We start from the raw sequence: 11,125 nt of genomic DNA on the forward strand, positions 1-11,125 counted from the left end.
AAAGCATGAGCAGCAAAAGAAAAAGTAGGACACCATTAAGAAAGTGAAAAGTGACCCACAGAATAGGAGAAAATATTTGCAAACCATACATCTTATAAGGGATGGGATAAAGAACTCTTACAACTCAATAATAAAAGTATTAATAACCCAATTTTTTAAATGGGCAGAGATTCTAAATAGACATTTCTCCAAAGAACATACACAGCTGGACAATAAGCACATGAAAAGATGCTCAACATCATTATTTATTAGGAAAATCCACATAAAAATACAATGAGATACCACTTTACACATACTAGGATGGTTAGAATCAAAAAGTGAAATAATAACAAGTGTTGGTGGAAATGTGTAGAAATTGGAACCCTCATATACTGCCGGTGGGAAAGTAAAATAGCACAGCCACTTTGGAAAACAGGCTGGCAATTTCTCGAACAATTAAACATAGAGTTGCCATATAACACAGCAATTCAACTCATACCCAAGAGAAATGAAAACATATGGCCACACAAATACTTGTACAGGAATGTTTATAACGTCATTATTCATAATACCCAAAGGTGAATACAACCCAAATGCCCATCAACTGATAAATAAGTAAACAAAATGTGGTATACCCAATCAATGAAATCTTATTTGGCCATAAAAAGGAGTGAAGTATTTGATACATTTCATGAAAGTGGATGAACCTTAAAGACATTATGCTAAGTGAAAGAAGCCAGTCACAAAAGACCATATAGTATATGACTCTATTTATATGAAATGCAAAACAAATATAAACCGTATCCATTATCACAGAAGGTTCTATTGGACAGTGCTGGTCTGTCGAATAGTAATAGAAAGGCTTGTTATCCTTTATGTATGAATAGTTTCTAAGAAGTCTTGTAAGAGTTAGAAGAACTACTACAAGTTAAATTCTTAGGTAAGAATTTGGGATGTAGAGAGATTTGACTTTAGAGAGAAGGTGATGTGATAAAAGCATAAAGAGATTTGATGATGCCACACTGCTAGCTTTGAAGACAGAGGAAGGGGCCATGAGCCAAGGAATGCAAGAAATGCAGCTCTAGAAGCTGGAAAATACAGGAAATGGATTCTTCCCTAGAGCTTCTGGAGCGAACGTGGGCCTGCTGACACCTTGACTTTAGTCCAGTGAAACTGATTTTGGAATACTGACCTCCAGAACCATAAGAGAATAAATGTGTGTTGTTTTAAGCCACTAATTTTGTGACAATCTGTGACAGAAAGTAATAGAAAACTAATACATGGAGGTTGTAGGGGAGAATCAGTTTCTTGCCTTTCCAGCTTCTAGAGGCTACCTACATTCCTTGACTCATAATCCCCTTTCTCTATCTTCAAAGTTAGCCATGGCAAGTCAAGTCCTTCTCATAAGGCATCACTCTGATCTCCTCTTCCCCCGTCTTCCACTTTTAAGAACCCTTGTGAGTACATTGGGCTCACCCAGATAATGCAGGATAATATTGTTGTATTAAGGTCAGCTGATTAGCAACCTCAATTCCATCTGCAACCTTAATTGTCCTTTGCCATGTAAGGTAAAATATTCACAGCTCCAGAAATTAGGAAGTGGACATCTTTGTGAGGCCATTGCTCTGCTCACAGTGGGTTAATCATTCTCTTAATAAAATTGAATATGTTAATCAACACTCTGTCTTGGATAGTTCCACACCTCTATCCAGAAATGGAAAGAAGGTAAAATATTCAGGTCTCTGTCTGGTTGGACTGGACTGGAGTGGGGCTGAGTGAGCGATAGGATTCAAGGATGACTCCCCAGTAGGAATTGCGGATGCACAGAAGAGCAAGGGATTGGGGATGATGATTCTACATTTGGACATTTTAAATTTGAAACGCCTATGGCATTTGCAGCTGAAAATGCCCAGTAGGCAGTTTTCTGTGAGTATGTGGAAGGGTGATGCTCAGTGAAGAGGTTTGGGTTGGAGGTGGATTTGGGAGTCATTAGTATAGGTGGTAGCTGAAACCATGCGAGTGAGGTATGTTAAGCAGAGCAGAAGGACAGTAGGAAGCAGAAAGAGCAGCGAGCTGAAGGTGGAATGGGAGGGAGCTTCCCGCTGTAGAGGAAGCTATACTGCACCGTCACAGTTCCCCGCTTCACAACCGGGGCACTCACTTCCCCAGCTGCTGGGAGCACTGCCTACTGATGGCTCACAGCTATATGACATCTATATCACTTCTCTAGAATTGCCCTCTGCCCCAGGGAGATGCTTTGCCCTACTTTGAGCCCATTCTCTGGGGAAATCCTTCATCCAACGAATGATCAGTGTAGAAATACAAAGCCTTGGCCTCTTTGCCTCAGTTTGTGACATCGATTAAGGGCTACCTTAATTCAAGAACTCTCTGTAGGATCAGCTGAGGCCTCAGTTGCAACTGCATCCCAGTTCAACTTCTCCCCTGCCCAGTCCCACCTCTCCCAGATAATCTTCCTGAGAGCACTCCAAAAAAAACCACCTGTACACATCTCCATTTTAGTGTCCATTTCCAGGGGATTCTAACGCTAATACACTCACATTCAGTGGGAGGGTAGAAAAAGTTAATTCTGTGGAAGGGACAGTAAAGTAATGATTTACAACAGAAGAACAAAGAGAATCAAGAGAGTATAGAGTCTTTGAACCAAGGAACTGTAGAGAGTTCCCAGAGGAAATTGTGATAAACAATGTCACGTGCTGCAGAGATGTTCAGTGAGATAATGACTGGAAAACGGTGAGGAAAGAAGCCAAACTGAAGTGTGCGGATGACTCAATAAAGGATAAGAAAGAGGAGACAGGAGTCAGTGACTGTAGACTACTCTTCTGCAAAGTTCGGATGTTGGGGCTGGATTCAGAATGGAAAGGAGCCAGAGAGGAACACAGGGACAAGAAATGGGGGACGCTCAAGCATTTTTAAGGTACATTCATTCGTTTTAAAAAATAAATATCCAATAAATTAATTAACGTTTAATAAGTTAATAAATATTTGTCTGCTCTTTGTAAGTCAGGGGTATATGCAAGGGATGCAACCACCCATGAGGTATTCAATCTGCCATCCAGGAGCTTGCTGTCTGAACGAATGTCACCAGAGGAAGCTGACTAAGGACAAGTGATTAAGGACCGCCAGGCAGCATGAAGGCTCCAGCTCATTTTATAGTGGAATCAATCTGCATGGCAGTAAGTCTGTTGTGCTTCAGAGCTTAACAGCTGAGTGGCAGGGCAGAGGAACATTCATTAAAGATTGGTTGGGTTTTGTAGAGTGAAAGGTTCAGTTGACCAATCTTGTTATCCATGGGGAAAAGGCCAGAAAGGAGCTAAAAGGATTGAGAGAAAATTTCACCAAAGGGTTTTTCTAGATCAAAAATCTGCATTGTTGTGAGATCATGAGAGAATTGTAAATGATATATGAGATGTAGTCAGAGACTGAGTTTTGGAGTTTAAGGCTTCTGAGGTCTATAGCCTGGTTCATTGGTCTACCAGGATGTTGGGCTATTTTAGGATTATGGCAGGGTTTAGGGTAAATAAATAAATGATGTAAACGAAGATTCAGTGTCTTTACTGAGTGTGAGAGAGGGAGCCAGAGGTCAGTAGAGGGGAAGAGGGGAATGATCAGGGAGCTTGAACTCAAGCAGATGAAGTATAAATTGTTGTGTCCACTGAAATAAATAGATGAAAATTTGGAGGAGATGGGGGCCTCTATTAACATTGGAGCAAGAGTACCAGGGTGCACAGTGAAAAAGATGGGAGGAAGGTGATTGTTAGGAAGAATCTTGGGAGCAGATGTTCAGGATAGTAGGGAGATGAGGGCATAAAGGCAGGTTGGAGCTTGTGGAACTTCCCTTTCCTGAGGGCCATAGAGCTTAGAAATGTGGTTGAAAGTGACTGACCTCAAATGACTTAACTTGGGACAAGTTGTCTTGAGCCAGGAAAAGTAAACTGCATTTGCCAGAGGCAATTAATTATTATAGCGGGTAAAGTCAAAGGGAAGTTTCTGGATCAAGTACAAGAAATGAAAGTGTATTAAATTTTGGTGATGTACGAAGTTGAATTTTTTAGATTAAAAAAGTATTAAGTTCTCTTTTATATTATATTTTGTCTGTTAATTTTTGTTGATAAATTGAGAAGAAAAACTAAAACACCTTGTGCCTGAACAAAGTACATTAAAATCATTTTTTTTAAATCTCTGAAGTTAATATAAACAATATTATACAGTGGGATAGGGAGAACTTTTACTTCAGTAGATTAAATAGAAATTAAATAATGGAGTTTTCTTATTAACAGGCACAAATTAATGCTCTTGGGCTTTAACTTTGTGCTAAGTTAATGACCAATTCTTGGTCAGAATCCTGATTTTGTACAGATTTCCATTTTCACCCTCTTCAACACACGCCTCACAGGTTTGGAAATGGAACCTGTGATGGTGAGTTTTATGTGCCAACTTTGGTAGGCTATAGTATAATATTCAGTTATCTAATCAAGTACTAATCTAGGTGCTGCTGTGTAGTATTTTGTAGATGAGGTTAGCACTATGCCTTGACCTTAAGGGGATTATCTTTGTGATATATGTGTATATATCTATGTCTATATTTCTCTCTAGATATATAATCACTTCTTGTGATTATCCTTGTAATGTCTATCTGTCTATCTATCTTCCCTATCATTTTAACCTTGTGTCAGTAATTTACCATCATGTGACCCAGACTGAACGAATAAAGTGTGAGGAAATGTTTGATCTGGAATTCTGGAGAAGTTCTTCGTTATAATTCTGTGAAAGTTTCCAGTAGTACCTGCTTCTTTCTTCCTCTGACAGTATGAGGCTTGGAATGGCGGCAGCCCCTTCACTGTCAGGTTGAGCGTGAAGCCAACAGACAAAGAAGGCAGAGAGAGCCAAAACACTTGCAGAGACATGGAGCTGGGGCTGCTGGCTTAAATCAGCCCTGAAGCCAGTTTTGCCTCTGGGATTCATTTTCCAAACCATGTATTTCCTCACTGTTTACGTTGTAGCTGGGTTTTCTGAGATCTGCAGCCAAAATTATTCTACTTAATACAACGCTTTTCCTTAAGGTAAGTTCTTTAGGATATTAAGAAGCTAGTGTGTCTGGTCTGTCAGTTGATATTCATGTCCTGTGTGGATATGTTTTTACAATATTTGCTTATTAGGGATTAAAAAACTGGTAATCTAAATCAAAGTGTAGCTTTTAATGGAATTTTTGCAAGTTAAATAACAGTTATTTGTAAGGTTTCAATGTGTTCTGTTAATTTGTTTTAGAAGTATCAAGACTCTTAAGGACTTCCCTGGTGGTCCAGTGGTTAAGACTCAGCGCTCCCAATGCAGGGGGCCCGGGTTCGATCCCTGGCCAGGGAACTAGATCCCACATGCCGCAACTAAGAGCCCGCATGCTGCAACTAAAGATCCTGCATGCCGCAACGAAGACCCAGGGCAGCCAAATAAATAAATAAATATTTTTTAAAAAGATTCTTAAGATTCCAGTGGACTTATAATAATGTACCCAGTCTTTAAATGTCATGTCACCGACAAAACACAGAACTTGGAAATTATTTGATACTGTAGCAATAGTGCACACTTATTAGAATTAGTTTATCTGGCAGATATATCTTGCAGGTAATGTGGATATCATTCAAAATGCTAAAGGAAACAGCAAATTAGGGCTGCCCCCAGAATAGGGAGAATGATTAATTATCTTGGAGAGTGGAGGAGAAGAAACGGTTTCCTATAACATAAAATGAGACCTAGAAAACCTAAATGGCACAGCAGTCTTTCTGCCCTGTTCCAGAATGAATTTATTCTAGAGCTTAAATTATATATTTAAGTTCTTATTATTCAAGATCCCTTTAATTATCATGCCTTTAACATTCCCAGTCATGGACTTCCCTGGTGGCGCAGTAGTTAAGAATCCGCCTGCCAATGCAGGGGACACGGGTTCGATCCCTGGTCTTGGAAGATCCCACATGCGTGGGAGCAACTAAGCCCGTGCGCCACAACTACTGAACCCATGCACCGCAAATACTGAAGCTTGAGCATCTAGAGCCCATGCTCCGCAACAAGAGAAGCCACCGCCATGAGAAACCTGCACACGGCAATGAAGAGTAGCCCCCGCTCACCGCAACGAGGACCCAACGCAGCCAAAAAATACATCTATATTTCAAGCCCTTTCACACAGCAGCTCTTAATTACCAGTATGCCTATAGGGGATGTTGCTCTCTTTCTCTCTCTCCCTCTTTCTCTCTCCCCAAGGTAAACTTCAAAAATTAATTGTCGATAGCTTTTTTAGATGGATGTAAAAACTTATATTAGATGAAAGTTTTATTCAGCTTGGATTTGCATAAAGAACTCTAGAAATCAATAAGACTGAATTGATTCTTGCTTTCCCTCACCAATCTTCTCCTCTAGATTCATCTGAGCCAGCAAGTGTCACTGCCTTTGGCCAAGTAGCTCTCTGCAGAAACCTGGAAGACATCTTTGACACCTGTTTCTCCTTCCCTCTCACTTCCAATCCTGTCACCAAGTCCTGTCAATTCTACTTCTATAGTGTGTCAAACGTAATCCTCTCTATTTTCGCTGTGCTCATTCTGATAGGAATTACTTTATTTTCTTCCAAAGAACTAGTCTCCCAACTAAGCTACCCAATTCTCTCTCACACTTCTGTTATTCCATTCTCCTCAGCAGCCAGAGTGAGTCATTAAAATACAATCTGATCATATCAATCCCTTGCCTAAAATACTTCAATAGCTTTTTTCCCGTTTATGATAAAGTCTACAATCTTTAACGTGGCATCAGAAGCCCTGCCTGATCTGCCTCTACTGTTCTATACGTTAAGCTCTATTATGTTTTTGTTTTCTTTTTTTTTTTATTGCATGCAACAGAAACTGACTCTAATTAGTTTCTAGATACAGACACAGGAGACTATCAAGGAAAAACTGAGCAAACAAGACTCAGGGAGGTAAAGAAACCAAGTCCTCCCGCAGGAACCTCTGCAGCAGCAGGTGGATTTGTCTCACTGGAGTGCTGACATTGATGTGATTAGTTTTCTCTCTTAAATGCCCCAAATGACCAGGAGAAAGAATCTGATTGGATTGGCTTCTGTCAGACTTTTACCCCTGGATCTATCTATCCCTGAATCTATCTCCACAAAGGCAGGTCTCTCTTGTTTATTACCATATTACATGTGCCTGGCATAGAGTAGGGGCTCATTAAATATTGAACTAATTTATGTCCACCTAATCGAATAAAGGAATTGGCCATGGTCAGAAGAGAGAGACAGTTGATACAGACACAGCTGATGGGGGCTCACACTGGGGTGTGGAGTCCATTCCCATGGTTGAGGGTGAGGCATCCTCCTAAGGAGATAAGCTCTACATGTGCTCTTCAGCCTCTCCTTGCTCTACTTTCCCCTCGTACCAGGAGCCTTTGGCCTTCTTTCTTCAGCCTCTCCTTGCTCTACTTTCCCCTCGCACCAGGAGCCTTTGGCCTTCTTTCATCCCTCGAAACTGCCAAGCTCTTTCCAAACTCAGAGTCTTTGCATAATGCTATTCCCTGTGCCAGATATGTTCTTCTCCACTGTGCTGGTTATATATTTATTGCCTCTCAGCTCCAAATTTGTCCTTTTTGCCTGTTTTGTGAAAAAATATATGAGCCCTTTAAATAATTTTTGTCAGCTGATATATTAAACTTTGTCAGTAGAGGGAGCTAGAGAGACATTACAGGAGACAAAAGGTTTTCCTTTCAGGTTCTGTGCTTGGCAGGCTTCTGCAGCAAGGCCAGCAGCTTCTCCTGGTGCCCATCTTGGGCAGTTTTGTAGCAGAGTGCCTCCTGTGAGATACCTCACTGTGAGCAGCTTTCCCAGCACCTTGGAGGGCAGATTTCTACCAAGTCCCAGAGGGTAGAGTTCCAGCAAGTTCCACTGGTGTGAACTACTCTACTAGCCAGCTACCCACAGCCAGGAATTCTCCAACAAGGTCTAGGTCTCTATCCCAAGAGTAATGACTGCCCCTTATCTCTGCTATTCCTCTATTCTTACTTCTTACTAGCTAATCCATTGTGACTTCAATCCCGTTAATAATTCTTTTTTTTTTTTTTGGCCGTGCCTCGCGGTGTGCAGGATCTTAGTTCCTCAACCAAGATAGAACCCACGCCCCCTGCAGTGGAAGTGCGGATTCTTAACCACTGGACCACCAGGGAAGTCCCTGTTAATAATTCTTTATATCAAACTTTCCCTGTTCAAATGACCATGTAGCTTCTTTCTCTTGATTGGACACAGACTGGTATGCACCCCTTCTCTTCACCTAATTTTATTTATCCTTTAGGTGATAATATCATTTCCTCTGAGAAGACTTCTCTGATATCTCAAACCAAATCATCCCTTTTCTTTTCCTTCATAACATCTTCCACAGTTTTAAAATTATGCATTCATTAGTGTAATTATTATGTCTCTGTCTTCTCCCACTAGGTAACAGGCTCCAGGAGGGCAGTGATCATGTTTATTTTGTTTACTGCCATAAATCCAGTGCCTATTATAGTGCCTAACCCAATAATGGGTCATTAAATGAAAAAAGACCTCATTTATTGAGGTCCTGTTATATTCAAGTCACTGGTGGGAACTAAAAAAAAAAAAAAAAAATAGAACTTAATCCCTGTTCACAGGGGGTTGACAAAGTTATATGAAAGAATAAGACCCACACAAAAAATGTAAAGCAGTAAAGGGAAGGTTTCAAAAGAATGGTACAAGTTGTAAGTACTAGTAATTCAGAGGCAATCAAGAATTTATTTTTAGAAAGACTTTGTATTTTTGGGGGGCTTCCCTGGTGGCGCAGTGGTTGAGAATCCACCTGCCAATGCAGGGGACGCTGACTCAATCTCTGGCCTGGGAGGATCCCACATGCCGCAGAGTAGCTGGGCCCGTGCGCCACAACAGCTGAGCCTGGGCTCTGGAGCCCACGAGCCACAGCTGCTGAGCCTGCGTGCCACAACTACTGAAGCACGTGCGCCTAGAGCCCGTGCTCTGCAACAGGAGAAGACACGACAGTGAGAAGCCCATGCACCGCAACGGAGACCCAACACAGCCAAAAAACAAACAAACTAATTAATTTTTAAAAAAGACTGTATTTTTTATAAAATCCCTAGAAATTAATTTCTTCTTAGCTAATTGGATTTTATCTGTTATATATCAATTGGGAGGAAAATGGTCCAAATGAGATCAATTATTTATTTTAGAAGATACTTTTTGGTAGGTTCATAATGAGTTATTAATTTCAATGAGTTTTTAAAATCTAGCATTATATTTGTATTTGTTCTATGCATTGTAGGTTTCCTAAAGTAGAAATAATTAACTATAAAATTGGAGAAATTACTCACATTTTCTCTTTTCTGGGACTGGGTCTCTGGCTTTAAGCCCTTTCTTCAGTGTGCATTGGTGAGGGCCGGCTGTTAGATGTTTATATCTATGGTGAGGGTCTTCTACACATGCTTACTTTGGTATGATTTTGGACAAATCACAGTATCACGTATTCTAGGATTTGGAGCAGTTAATAGTTAAACTCTGTCCAGTTTCTTCACCCAGAGATGAGGGGCTGTACTATATGTTCTCAGGTCCCTTCCAATTCTCTCTGAAGACATGCACACACTTACTATCAGTTGAGCAATAATTCCCAGTGTCAGGTATGTTTCCCGCTGAAAGTCCATGGTTGTTTAATGAATCTCTGGAACTGTAAATTTTATTTAATATATATACTTAGTGAGGTTTGGCATTTTGAGATGTCAAATGCTTATAAGAATTTTGATTCTTTAGCCCACATTGATCACATAATGCAACCTTCCTGGCCTTCAGCTTCCTGATTAGAGAGTAATATATTGACAAGATAACATGAAGTTTTTGTTTAATTAATAAACTTTTCCTGAGTATTTATTACATATCAGGCACTGTAGGAATCCCTGAGGATACAAAATTAATACCTGATTCCTGCTCCCTATGTTTAGGGAGAATTGAAGGAGGAAGAAACTGGTGTTACAAAGGTCAGCTAGAAAGCCACTGTGGTCAATTACACTATTTCCTTATGTCAACTGCCAAAAAAGTGCACAACGTGAGAGTTGTGAGTTAAGTTTTATTTGGGGCCTCATGAGGACTATAGCCTGGACTGTAGATAGCTCTGAGGAACTGTCAGTGTATATATGATTTTAGTGAAGGGGGATATGTGCAGTCAAGCACACATTTTGGCAGAAGGTTGCTGCTAGTCACCAGGAGCAGATGTCTCCATTAATGATTTTACTGGTTTTCTAGAAATGAGAAGACACAAGAAATGGGGCTCACAAAATCTTCTCCTGAAAATATATAACTATCTGAAGGTCTGTTCTGCAGTTTTTCCCAGAGTACAGTGTGCCTCGTTTCTGATCTCTACCCTGAACTTCTTTCAGAGTGTGTTGAAGGTCAGCGACTACAGTGGCTAGTGACTTCATTCTTGTAGAATGGCAACAGATGACAAGCGACAACTTTTAGTTGGCACCTATTTTTAGTATTTTCTATTAAATAAAAAACTATTTTCTGTAAGAAAGAAGATAGGATGGAGATTATTCAAGATATACTGTGTCAAATTGAAAAACGAAAAAAACGAGTTAAAGATTTGTTTGACCAGAGGCAAGAAAATAGGGACTGCAAAGTGGAAGTTAGACTCCTGAGTGCTTTGAAACTCACAGTTGAGAGGATGAACTTTTCACACGAAGGGCTTTAAGGCAGGGTCTTCAGATGTATGGCAATAGAAATTTTTGTAAATGCAAAATTTTTGTACTATTGGACATGAGATGATGATGAATATGTTAAATGTGAGCTAGACAGAGCAGACCAGAAATAAAACAAACCCAGCTGCTAAAATTAAACTTTAAAAAAGCGACACTCAACCGCTTAGACTGGGAATTTCCACCAGTGTTTGGAGGTCCCCACCTAGACGCACAGTAACCTCTTAGAGACTTGGATGTTCTCCAGGAGAGCCAGTCTTTTTTTTTTTTTTTTTTTAACCAGAGAAGGAATGATTTACTACTTGCAGCAAGGAGGGAGAACACCAGGGATCTTTCCCAAAGCAGTGTCTCCCAGGCTTTCCATATTTTAGGCAACCAAAAC

The sequence above is a fragment of the Balaenoptera acutorostrata genome, chromosome 2 (genome assembly GCF_949987535.1).
Source record: "Balaenoptera acutorostrata chromosome 2, mBalAcu1.1, whole genome shotgun sequence".
In the NCBI taxonomy this organism is placed as follows: Eukaryota; Metazoa; Chordata; class Mammalia; order Artiodactyla; family Balaenopteridae; genus Balaenoptera; species Balaenoptera acutorostrata.